Genomic DNA, 12,623 nt, shown 5'->3' with positions numbered 1-12,623 from the left:
TAGAAATGGAAGAAGATATTAGAAAATGGAAAGTTCTCCCATGCTCATGGAAAGGTAGAATCAACATAACAAAAATGACAATCTTACAAAAAGCACCCTACAGATTCAGTGCAACCCCCATCAAAATCCCAACACAATTCTTCACAGACCTGGAAAGAACAATCCTCAAGTTCATATGAAAAACAAAAAACCCAGGATATCCAAAATAATCCTGAACAATAAAGCCACTTCTGGAGGCATCACCATCCCTGACCTCAAGGTCTACTTTAGAGCTATAGTAATAAAAACAGCTTGGCATTGACATAAAAATCGACATATGGACCAAAGGAATCTAATTGAATACCCTGACATTAATCCGCATACCTGTGAACACCTGATTTTCAACAAAGAAGCCAAAACCGTACAATGGTAAAAAGAAAACATCTTCAACAAATGGTGCTGGTATAACTGGATGTCAACATACAGAAGATTGCATATAGATCCATGTCTATCTGCATACACAAAACTCAAGTCCAAGTGGATCAAAGACCTCAATATAAATTCAGTTAAACTGAACCTGATAGAAGAGAAAGTAGGAAGTAGCTTTGAATGCATTGGCACAGGAGACCACATCCTAAATAGAACAGTAGTAGCACAAACTGAGAACAACAATCAATAAACGGGATCTTCTGAAACTGAGAAGCTTTGTAGGGCAAAGGACATGGTCAATAAGACAAAACAACAGCCTACAGAATGGAAAAAGATCTTCACCAACCCCACATCTGACAGAGGGCTGATCTCCAGAATATGTAAAGAACTTAAGAAACTAGACATCAAAATACCTAACAGTCCAATTAAGAAATGGGCTATAGAACTAAACAGAGAATTCTCAACAGAGGAAACTCAAATGGCCGAAAGACATTTAAGGAACTGCTCAACATCCCTAATCATCAGGGAAATGCAAATCAAAACAACTCTGAGATACCACCTTACGCCTGTCAGAATGGCTAAGATCAAAAACACTGAAGACACCTTATGCTGGAGAGGATGTGGAGCTAGGGGAACTTTCCTCCACTGCTGGTAGGAATGCAAGCTTGTACAACCACTTTGGAAATCAATATGGCGCTTTCTTAGAAAATTGGGAATCAATCTCCCCCAAGATCCAGCTATACCACTCTTGGGCATATACCCAAGAAATGCTCAACCACACCATAAGAGCACTTGTTCAGCTATGTTCATATCAGCATTGTTTGTAATAGCCAGAACATGGAAACAACCCAGATGCCCTTCAACTGAAGAATGGATAAACAAAATGTGGTATATATACACAATGGAATACTACTCAGCAGAGAAAAACAATGGCATCATGAGGTCTGCAGACAAATGGATGGATCTAGAAAAAATCATCCTGAGTGAGGTAACCCAGACTCAGAAAGACAAACATGGTATGTACTCACTCATAGCAGGATACTAGACATGAAACAAGGATGACTTGTCTGCTACTCACATCACCAGGGAGACTACCTGGAAAACAGGACCCCAAGAAAGACACAGGGATCGCCCAATGACAGAGAAATGGAATGAGATCTACATGAACAGCCTGGACATGAGGGGGGGTAATGAAAGGCAAGGGTTGAGGGAAAGAGAGCTTGGGGGAGCGGGAGATCCCAGCTGGATCAACAACAGAGAGGGAGAACAAGGAATAGGAGACCATGGTAAATGAAGACCACATGAGAATAGGAAGAAGCAAAGTGCTAGAGAGGCCCACAGAAATCCACAAAGATACCCCCACAACAGACTGCTGGCAATGGTCGAGAGACAGCCTGAACTGACCTACTCTGGTGATGGGATGGCCAAACACCCTAATTGTTGTGCTAGAAACCTCATCCAACTACTGAGGGATCTGGATGCAGAGATCCATGACTAGGCCCCGGGTGGATCTCTGGGAGTCCAATTAGCGAGAATGAGGAGGGTTTATATGAGCGAGAATTGTTGAGACCAAGGTTGGATAAAGCACAGGGACAAATAGCCAAATGAATGGAAACACATGAACTATGAACCAATGGCTGAGGGGTCCCCACTGGATCAGGCCCTCTGAATGGGTGAGACAGTTGATTGGCTTGATCTGTTTGGGAGGCATCCAGGCAGTGGGACCAGATCTTGTGCTCATTGCATGAGTTGGCTGTTTGAAACCTGGGGCCTATGCAGGATTGTTTGGCTCGGCCTGGGAGGAGGGGACTAGACCTACCTGGACTGAGTCTACCAGGTTGACCTCAGTCTGTGGGGAAGGCTTTGCCCTGGAGGAGATGGGAATGGGGGGGTGTTGGGGGGAAGGTGAGGGGGATGGGAGGGGGGAGAACAAGGGAATCCGTGGCTGATATGTAGAACTGAATTGTATTGCAAAATAAATTAAAAAAAAAAAAAGAATGTCAAATGGCTGAAAGACATTTAAGGAATTGCTCAACATCTTTAGTCATCAGGGAAATGCAAATCAAAACAACTCTGAGATAAACACCTTACACCTGTCAAAATGGTTAAGATCAAAAAAACTGAGGACAGCTTATGTTGGAGAGGATGTGGAGCCAGAGGAACTCTCCTCCATTGGTGGGAGTGAAAACTTGTACAGCCACTTTGGAAATAAGTATGGTGGTTTCTCAGGAAATTGGGACTCAGTCTACTTCAAACCCAATGATACCACTCTTAGACATATACTCAAGGAATGCTCAATCATACCACAAGGACACTTGCTCAAGTATGTTGTTCATCGCCACATTATTCATAGTAGTCAGAACTTGGATACAACCTAGATGACCCTCAACCAAAGAATGGATAAACAAAATGTGGTACATATACACAATGGAGTGCTACTCAGCAGTAAAATTCTATGACATCAAGAAATTGGCAGGCAAGTGGATGGAAAAAGAAAATATCATCCTGAGTGAGGTAACCCAGACTCAGAAAGACAAACATGGTATGTACTCACTCATAAGTGGATAGTAGAAGTAAAGCAAAGGATAACCAGCTTACAACCCACAGTTTAAGAGAAGCTAGGTAACAAGGAGGTCCCTAAGAGGGGTGCATGGAATGCCCTGGGAATGGGAAATAGATGAGATTCCCAGAGTAAACTGGGGCATGAGGGGGAGCATTGGATTGTAAGGGGTGGTGGATATGAGCATGGGGAAATGGGGTGGTTGAGCTGGAACATTGGTGGAATGGGAGAGCAATGAAAGAGATTTCTTGATAGAGGGAGATATCATGGGGATAGGAGAAACCTGGTGCTAGAGAAATTCCCAGAAATCCACATGGATGACCCTAGTTTAGACTACTAGCAGTGGTAGAGGGGGTGCCTGATCTGGCCTACCCAGGTGATTAGATTGTTGAATACCCTAACTATCATCATAGAGCCTTCATCCAATAAGTGATAGAAACAGATCTAGAGAGCCACAGCCAAGCACCAGGCCAAGCTCTGAAGTCTAGTTGAAGAAAGAGATGAGGGATTCTATGAGCAAGGTGCATCAAGACCATGATGGGGAAACTTACAGACACAAGCGAACCAAGCTAGTGGGAACTCATGAACTTTGGACTGACAGCTGTGGAGCCTGTATGGGACTGGACTGGGCCCTCGGCATGGTTGAGACCATTGTGTAGCTTGGTCTGTTTGAGGGGCCCCTGACACTGGGAATAGAATCTGTCCCTGGTGCATGAACTGGCTTTTTGGAGCCAATTGCCTATGGTGGGACAATTGCACAGCCTTGATCCAGGAGGAGAGGCTTGGACCAGCCTCAGATGAATGTACCAGAATCCCCATGGGAGACCATACCTTTTCAGATGAGGGGCTGTGAGGTGGCTTGTGGTGGGAGAAGGCTGGGAGGAAGTGGGAGGAGAGATGAGGGAGGATCTGTCATTGGTATGTGGAATGAACAAAAAATTTCTTAATAGAAACGGAAAAAAATAAAAGTTGCATAATGTAAATGAATGAACCGCACAGTATGTGAATTATGTCTCAATAAAGCTTGTATTAATAAAGAATTATCTATTGGACCCAGTCCCTGGGACATAGCCAGTCCCCAGGAACCCACACCCAAATCTGTGCCAGTTGCCGGCCAGCAGGGAAAACTCCTGCAGAAAGCCCCCCCCCCCCCGGAAACTCCCCATCAGACCCTGAAATCTACTAGTTCCATATTCCACAACTATACCCATATGCCTGTGACCCCAGTAATTTCCTGAGGCAAGAAAACCAAACTGCTAGCTCTCATTGGACCAAGAGGTGAGTCACTCTTCCCATACCCAGAGTCCTGCCCCTAGGTCCTAGGCCCTGGGACACAGCCTGTCCCCAGGAACCCCTACCCAACTCTGCCCCAGTTGCCAGCCAGGAGGGAAAACTCCTGCAGGAAGGTTCCCACACACCCAAAACCCCCATTGGACCCTGCAATCTACAAGTTCCACACCCTGCCTCAACACCCATCCACCTGTGACCCCATCCTGAGGCATGGAAGCCAAACCACCAGCTCTCATTTGACCAAGAGTAACTTCCTCAGGCACAGAAACCAAACCACCAGCTCTCATTGGACCAAGAGCTCTCATTGAACCAAGAGTAATCTCCAGAGACAGGGAATCTGCCAGCCCTCATTGGACCAGGAGTGTCTTTCTGAGATATAAAATCTGCCAGTTCTCATTGGACCAAGAGAGGCTTCCTGAGACACAGAATCTGTTAGCTCTAACTGAACCAAGAACCCCGATAAGACCAAGAGTGGCTCTGTGACTCATAGAATCAACTAGCTTGGGTTAGACCAAGTGCAGCTCCTTGAGATACAGAATCTGCCAGCTCCAATTAGACATGAGCCCAGATTGGACCCAGAGGGGCCCCCTGAGACACAGACACAACAAGCACAGATTGGACCAATAGCAACTCGTTCAGACACAGGCACCTCTTATACCTATTAGAGGAGGAGATGGGCAGATGCAAAGGCAAAAATAGATACAACAACATGAAAAGCAATATGGCATCACCAGAACCTAGCCCTCCTCCAACAGCAAGACATGAACATCACAAGGTAGAAGAAGCAGAAGAAAGCAACCTTAAAAATAGCTTCATGAAGATGCTAGAGGCCTTTCAAGAAAAAAATGAAAAATAAAATTGAAAAGACAAACAAAAAATTGGAAGAAATCAATAAAGAAATTAAGGAAAGACAAAAAATTGGAAGAAATCAATAAATCCCTTAAAGAAAGCCAAGAAAACCATGAAAAAGCAATTTAACAGGTGAGGGAAACAGTTCAAGCCCTGAAAAGTGAAATAGAAACAATGAAGAAGACACAAACAGAGGGAATGCTAGAAATAGAAAATCTGAATAAATGAACAGAAAACACAGAAGCAAGGTTAGCCAACAGAATTCAAGAGATGGAAGAGAGAATCTCTGGTGTAGAGGATACAATAGAGGAAATATTTTTGTCAGTCAAAGAAAATACAAAAGCCAAAAAAGTCATAACACAAAATGTCCAGGAAATCTGGGACACCATGAAAAGACCAAACCTATGAATAATAGGGATAGAAGAAGGAGAAGAATACCAACTCAAAGGCACAGAAAATATAGTCAACAAAATCATAGAAGAAAACTTTCTCAACTTAAAGAAGGAAATGCCTATGAGGTACAAGAAGCCTATAGAACACCAAACAGACTAGACTCCTGCAAAAGTCCCCTCGCCACATAATAATTAACAACTAAACATACAGAATAAGGAAAGAATATTGAGAGCAGCAAAGGAAAAAGGCCAAGTGACCTATAAAGGCAAACCCATCAGAATAACACCCAAATTCTCAATGGAGACTTTGAAAGTCAGAAGGACCTGGACAGATGAAACGCAGACACTAAGAGACCATGGATGCCAGCCTAGACTAATATACACAGAAAAACTTTCAATCACCATAGATGGAGTGAACAAGACATTCCAAGTATAAACCAGATTTAAGCAATACCTATCCACAAACCCAGCCGTAGAGAAAACACTAGAAGGAAAATTCCAACCTAAGGAAGTCAGATACACCCATGAAAACACAGGTAATAGATAACCCCACAGTAGTAAATACCAAAGAAGAGAAGTACACACACACTACCACCAAAAGATAACAGGAATGAATAATCACTGGTCATTAATATCCCTTAATATCAATGGAATTCATTCACCTATAAAAAGACACAGGCTAACAGAATGGATATGAAAGCAGGACCCATCTTTCTGATGCATACAAGAAACACACCTCAACTTCAAAGATAGACACTACCTTAGAGTAAAAGGCTGGGAAAAGACTTTCCAATCAAACGGTCTTAAGAAACAAACTGGTGTAGCTATGCCAATATCCAACAAAATAGACTTCAAACTAAAATCAATCAAAAGATATCAAGAATGGCTTTACATACTCATCACAGGAAAGATCCAGCAAATTGAAGTCTGAATTCTGAACATTTATTCCCCCAATACAAAGGCACCCACATATGTAAAAGAAACATTACTAAAGCTTAAAACACACATAAAACCCCACACATTAATAGTGGCAGACCTCAACACTCCACTCTCACCACTGGACAGATCTGCCAGATCAAAACTTAACAGAGAAAGAAGGGACTTAAATGATGCTATGACTCAAATGGACTTAATCTATAGCTCCAGAACATTCCATCCTAACAAAAAAGAATATACCTTCTTCTCAGCACCCCATGGAACCTTCTCCAAATTCGACCTCATACTCAGTCACAAAGCAAACCTCTACAGATACAAAAAAATTGGAATAACCTCCTGTGTTCTAACAGACCACCATAATTTAAAGTTAGATTTCAACAGCAACAAAAACTACAGAAAGCCTACAATCTCATGGAAACTGAATAATGCTCAATTGAATCACCAATGGGTCAAGGAAGAAATAAAGAAAGAAATTAAAGACTTCCTAGGGATCAATGAAAATGAATGTACTATATTCCCAAACTTATGGGACACTATGAAAGCAGTGCTAACAGGGAAATTCATAGCACTAAATGACCACATAAAGAAGTTGGAGAAATCTCACACTAGTGACTTCACAGCACACCTGAAAGCTCTAGAACAAGAAGAAGCAAACTCACCCAGGATTAACAGATGCCAGGAAATAATCAAATTGAGGGCTGAAATCAATAAAATAGAAACAAAGAGAACAATACAAAGAATCAATGAAATAAAGAGTTGGTTCTTTGAGAAAATCAGCAAGATAGACAAGCCCTTATCCAGACTAACCAATAGGCAGAGAGAGAGCATCCAAATCAACAAAATCAGAAATGAAAAGGGAGACATAACAACTGACAACAAAGAAATCCAGAGAATCATCAAGTCATACTTCAAAATCCTGTACTCCACAAAATTGGAAAATCTAAATGAAATGGATAATTTTCTGGATAGGTACCACATACCTAAGTTAAATCAAGACCAGATAAACTTTTTAAATAGAGCTAAGGAAATAGAAACAGCCATTAAAAGTCTCCCAACCAAAAAATGCCCAGGACCAGATGGTTTCAACACAGAATTAAGCCAGATCTTCAAAGAATTGTTAATACCAATGTTCTTTAAATTGTTCCACATAATAGAAACAGAGGGAACTATACCAAACTCCTTTTATGAGGCTACAGTTATTCTGCTTCACAAGCCAAACAAAAATGCAACAAAGAAAGAGAATTACAGACCAATCTACCTCATGAACACCGATACAAAAATACTTAATAAAATATTGGCAAACAGACTCCAAGAACACATGAAAAAAATATCCACCATGATCAAGTAGGCTTCATCCCACAGATGCAAATTTGGTTCAACATAGGAAAGTCTGTCAATGTAATACACATATAAAAAAGCTGAAAGAAAAAAACCACATGATCATTTTATTAGATGCTGAAAAGACATTTTACAAAATCCAAAACCACTTTATGATAAAGATCTTGGAGAGATCAGGAATACAAGAACTTAACTAAACATAATAAAGGCAATTTACAGCAAGCCAACAGCAACAACCAAGTTAAATGAAGAGAAACTCAAAGCAACTCCACTAAAATCAGGAACAGGACAAGGCTGTCCACTCTCCCCATACTTATTCAATATAGTACTTGAAGTTCTAGCTAGAGCAATAAGACAACAAAAGGAGATCAAGGGCATAAAAATTGGAAAGGCAGAAATCAAACTTTCACTATTTGCTGATGATATAATAGTATATATAAGTGACCCCAAAAAATCCACCAAGGAACTCTTACATTTGATAAACACCTTCAGTAAGGTGGCAGGATACAAGATTAATTAAAAAAAACCAGTAGCCCTCCTATATACAAATGACAAACAGGCTGAGAAAGAAATCAAAGAAACATCACCCTTTACAATAGCCACAAATAATATAAAATACCTGGGGTAACTGTAACTAAGCAAATGAAGGACCTGTATGACAAGAACTTTAAGTCTCTGAAGAAAGAACTTGAGAAGATCAGAAAATGGAAAGATCTCCCATGCTCATGGATAGGTAGGATTAACATAGTAAAAATGGCAATCTTACCAAAAGCAATCTGCAGATTCAATGCAATACCCATCAAAATCCCAACACAATTCTTCACAGACCTTGAAAGAACAATACTCAACTTCGTATGGAAAAACAAAAAACCCAGAATAGCTGTAGCAGGAATCTTAGAAGGTCTTATTAATAAAATCAAACCTGAGGCCAGTTATTGGGGTGAATACTGGAAGATCAGAGAGACAGAACAAGCCACAGCTAACCTCACCCGGCCAACTTCTCAGCTGATTTTGTTTCCTCAGACTGGAAGCCTCTGTGTCCTCATATCTGAATGGCTCTCAGCTGAACTGTGCTGCTCAAAACCTAAAAGCTTAACCAGCCAAAATGCTTCTAGTTTCTGGAATTCATGCCTTATATACCTTTCTGCTTTCTGTCATCACTCCCTGGGATTAAAGTCTTGCTTTCTGGGATTGAAGGTGTAAGTCACCATGCTTGGCTGTATCCTTGAACAGATGGATTTCTGCCTCTGGAATGCTAGGATTAAAGGCATGTGCTACCACTGCCTATCCTAAGTATCTAGTGGCTTTTCTGTTCTCTGACCCCAGATAAGTTTATTAGGGTCCACAATATTTTGGGGAACACAATACCACCACAGATAGCTAAAAGAATCATATACAATAAAGCAACCTCTGGAGGCATCATGATGCCTGACTTCAAGCTCTACTATAGAGCTACAGTAATAAAAACAGCTTGATACTGGCATAAAAACTGATATGTGGACCAATGGAACTAAACTGAAGACCCTGACATTAATCCGCACATGTATGAACACCTAATTTTTGATAAAGAAGCCAAAACTGTACAATGGAAAAAGAAAGCATCTTCAACAAATTGTGCTGGTATAACTGGATGTCAACATGTAGAAGATTGAAAATAGATCCATATCTGTCACCTTGAACAAAACTTAAGCCAAGTGGATCAAAGACCTCAACATAAATCCAGTTACTCTGAACCTGATAGAAGAGAAAGAAGGAAGTAGTCTTGAATGCATTGGCACCAGAGATCACTTCCTAAATGTAACACTAGTAGCACATATTGAGAACAATGATTAATAAATGGGACATCTTGAAATTGGGAAGCTTTTGTAGAGCAAAGGACATGGTCAATAAGACAAAACAACAGCCTATAGAATGGAAAAAGATCTTCACCAACCCCACATCTGACAGAGGGCTGATCTCCAGAATATGTAAAGAACTTAAGAAACTAGACATCAAAATACCTAAAAGTCCAACTAAAAAATGGGCTATAGAGCTGAACAGAGAATTCTCAACAGAAGAATGTCAAATGGCTGAAAGACATTTAAGGAATTGCTCAACATCTTTAGTCATCAGGGAAATGAAAATCCAAACAACTCTGAGATATCACCTTACACCTGTCAAAATGGCTAAGATCAAAAACACTGAAGACAGTTTATGTTGGAGAGGATGTGGAGCAAGGGGAACACTCCTCCACTGTTGGTGGGAATGCAAACTTGTACAGCCACTTTGGAAATCAGTATGGCGTTTTTTTTTTTTTTTCCAGAAAATTGGGAATCAATTTTCTTCAAGAACTAGCTATAGCACTCTTGGGCATATACCCAAGGAATGCTCAATCTTACCACAAAGACACATGCTCAACTATGTTCATATCAGCATTATTTGTAATAGCAAGAACCTAGAAACAACCCAGATGTCCCTCAACTGAAGAATGCATAAAGAAAATGTGGTACATATACACAATGGTTACTACTCAGCAGAGAAAAACAATGACATCATGTTGCAGGCAAATGGATGGAACTAGAAAATATCCTGAGTGAGGTAACCCAGACTCAGAAAGACAAACATAGTATTACTCACTCATAAGTGGATACTAGATGTAAGGCAAAGGATAACTGCACTGCAACCCACAGCTCCAGGGAGACTAGCTTGTAAGTAGAATAGACACAGGGATCGCCCAGAGACGGGAAATGGATGAGATCTACATGAGCAAACTGGGGTTAAGGGTGGGTAATGGAGGGCAAGGGATGGGGGAATGAGAGTTTAGGGGAGCGGAAGGTTTGAGCTGGATCAGGAACAGAGTGGGAGAACAAACAAAGAGGTACTATAATAAATGAAGGCACCATGGGGCTAGGGAGAAGCAGAGTGCTGGGGAGGTCCCCAGGAATCCACAAAGATGACTCCATCATTGACTGCTGGCAATGGTCAAGAGTATGCCTGACCTGACCTACTCTGGTGGTCGGATGGCTGAATACCCCAACTGACATCATAGAACCCTCATCCAGTGACTGATGGAAGCAGATGCAGAGATCTACGGCCCGGTCCCAGGCGGAGTTCCAGGAGTCCAATCGATGAGAGAGAGAGGAGGGATGCTATGAGCAAGAGACATCGAGACCATGATTGGAAAAAGTACAGAGACAACTAGCCAAACTAGTGGAAACACATGAACTGTGGACCAATAGCTGAGTAGCCCCCATGGCATTGGGCTAGGCCCTCTGGATAAGTGAGACAATTGTTTAGCTTCAACTGTTTAGGGGGCCCCCAGGCAGTGAGACTGAGACCTGTCCTTAGTGCATGAGCTGGCTTTTTGGAACCTAGTGCCTATGGTAAGACACTTTGTATAGCCTTGGTACAGGGAGGAGGGGCTTGGACCTGCCTCAACTGAATGTACCAGGCTCTGCTGACTCCCCATGGGAGACCTTGTCTTGGAGGAAGTGGGAATAGGGGGTGGGTTAGGGGAAAAGCCTAGGGGGTGGGAGGAGGGAGGACAGGGGAAATCTATGGTTGATATGTAAAATGAATAGAAAATCTTTTAATAAAAAGGAAAAAAAGAATTATCTATCAATTAAAGAGTGTGAACTTCCATTATATCCTGATATCTAAGTAAAGATCAAATTATTGAAAGTGAAAGTTCAATAAGCATAGGCATATATATTAGTGAACTGGATTATTGCTGGTTTTTATTTATCTGTTTTTAATTTTATACATCTATTGATTGATAGAGTTGTGTGTGCATGTTCCCATCTATGTTTTTGGACATGCAAGTGCCAAAGCACTATGTGGAGGTCAGAGGATAAGTTTGAGAAGTCAGTTCTTTTCTCTCATCACCTACGACCTGTACATTTAATGAGGATCATCAGGCTGCCTTTACTTGCTAAGGTGCTGAGCCATCAATTTGGCTCTATTTAAGGCTTCAGTGTGAGAATTATGATTACGTTAGAAAATTATACTCATATGTTGGAGTAACAGAGTTTAGAATTTGTCTTCTTACCTGAGTATATCTTTTTCGTATGTATAAATAGTGTGTGTGTGTATGTGTGTTAGTGTGTGTTTTTGTGTATGTGTGTGTATGTGCGCACCATGGCTTGTGAGTGGAGTCAGAGGATAACTTTGTAGAGTTGGTTCTCTCCTTCTACCTCTATGGGGGTTCTTAGTATCACACACAGGTCATCAGGTTTGTGTATCAAGTGATTTTATCTGAAAACCATCGTGGCAGCCTTAGGATCTGTTTTCAAATGACAGAAAAAAGGCTCAGTCACTTGGGAGGATTTCTCATGACTCTACAATGACATGGATATTTGTTGTTTTCTACTGGTTGTTTGTTTGTATGTCTAAATTATCCATGATAAACTACTCTAAAAATTCTTTAAGGAAAGCAAAGATCACCCAGAATGTAGAGTATGAAAGAAATATTTTACTTCAGCCACTGGGCTATTTACTTCTTGTACCTACCCGGGTCTCTCTTCAGAACAGTGCCCTGAGGACAGATGACCCTGCAATTGCAAGTCCCACAGGAGACAATCAGACCTGTTGTTGCCCTTCCTGTAGTCTGCAGATGATGCCCAGAGCTGTGAACTTGGATGCAGAGAGGCCATGAAGCCTTGGGAGAAGGGGATAAAACTCTTAATGACTCTGGGATTTAGTGGCCACCCACCTCCACCACCTCCTGATCAATATTTTCCCTACAGCCTGCAAACATCTAGCTCCCAGTGTGGTCTTAGCCTGAGGTCCTTGATCAAGGGCAGTCTCCCAGATAAAAGCCCCATTCACTGTGAGCCATTGCCCCATGTGGGGCTGTCCTGTCACTGGCTGTC

General features: G+C 41.5%; 1 long non-coding RNA gene across 1 annotated transcript in view; it reads right to left on the bottom strand.

Annotated features, from left to right (window-relative positions):
• Nucleotides 1-12,623, bottom strand: part of LOC128124748 (uncharacterized) — a 47,081-nt gene that overhangs the window by 3,625 nt on the left and 30,833 nt on the right. The window lies entirely within an intron of this gene.

Source organism: Peromyscus californicus, unplaced genomic scaffold, assembly GCF_007827085.1.
Source record: "Peromyscus californicus insignis strain IS unplaced genomic scaffold, ASM782708v3 Scaffold_4__1_contigs__length_199733344, whole genome shotgun sequence".
Taxonomy (NCBI): Eukaryota; Metazoa; Chordata; class Mammalia; order Rodentia; family Cricetidae; genus Peromyscus; species Peromyscus californicus.
Note: the sequence above shows the minus strand (reverse complement) of the source record. Positions and strands in the feature narration are given on the sequence as shown.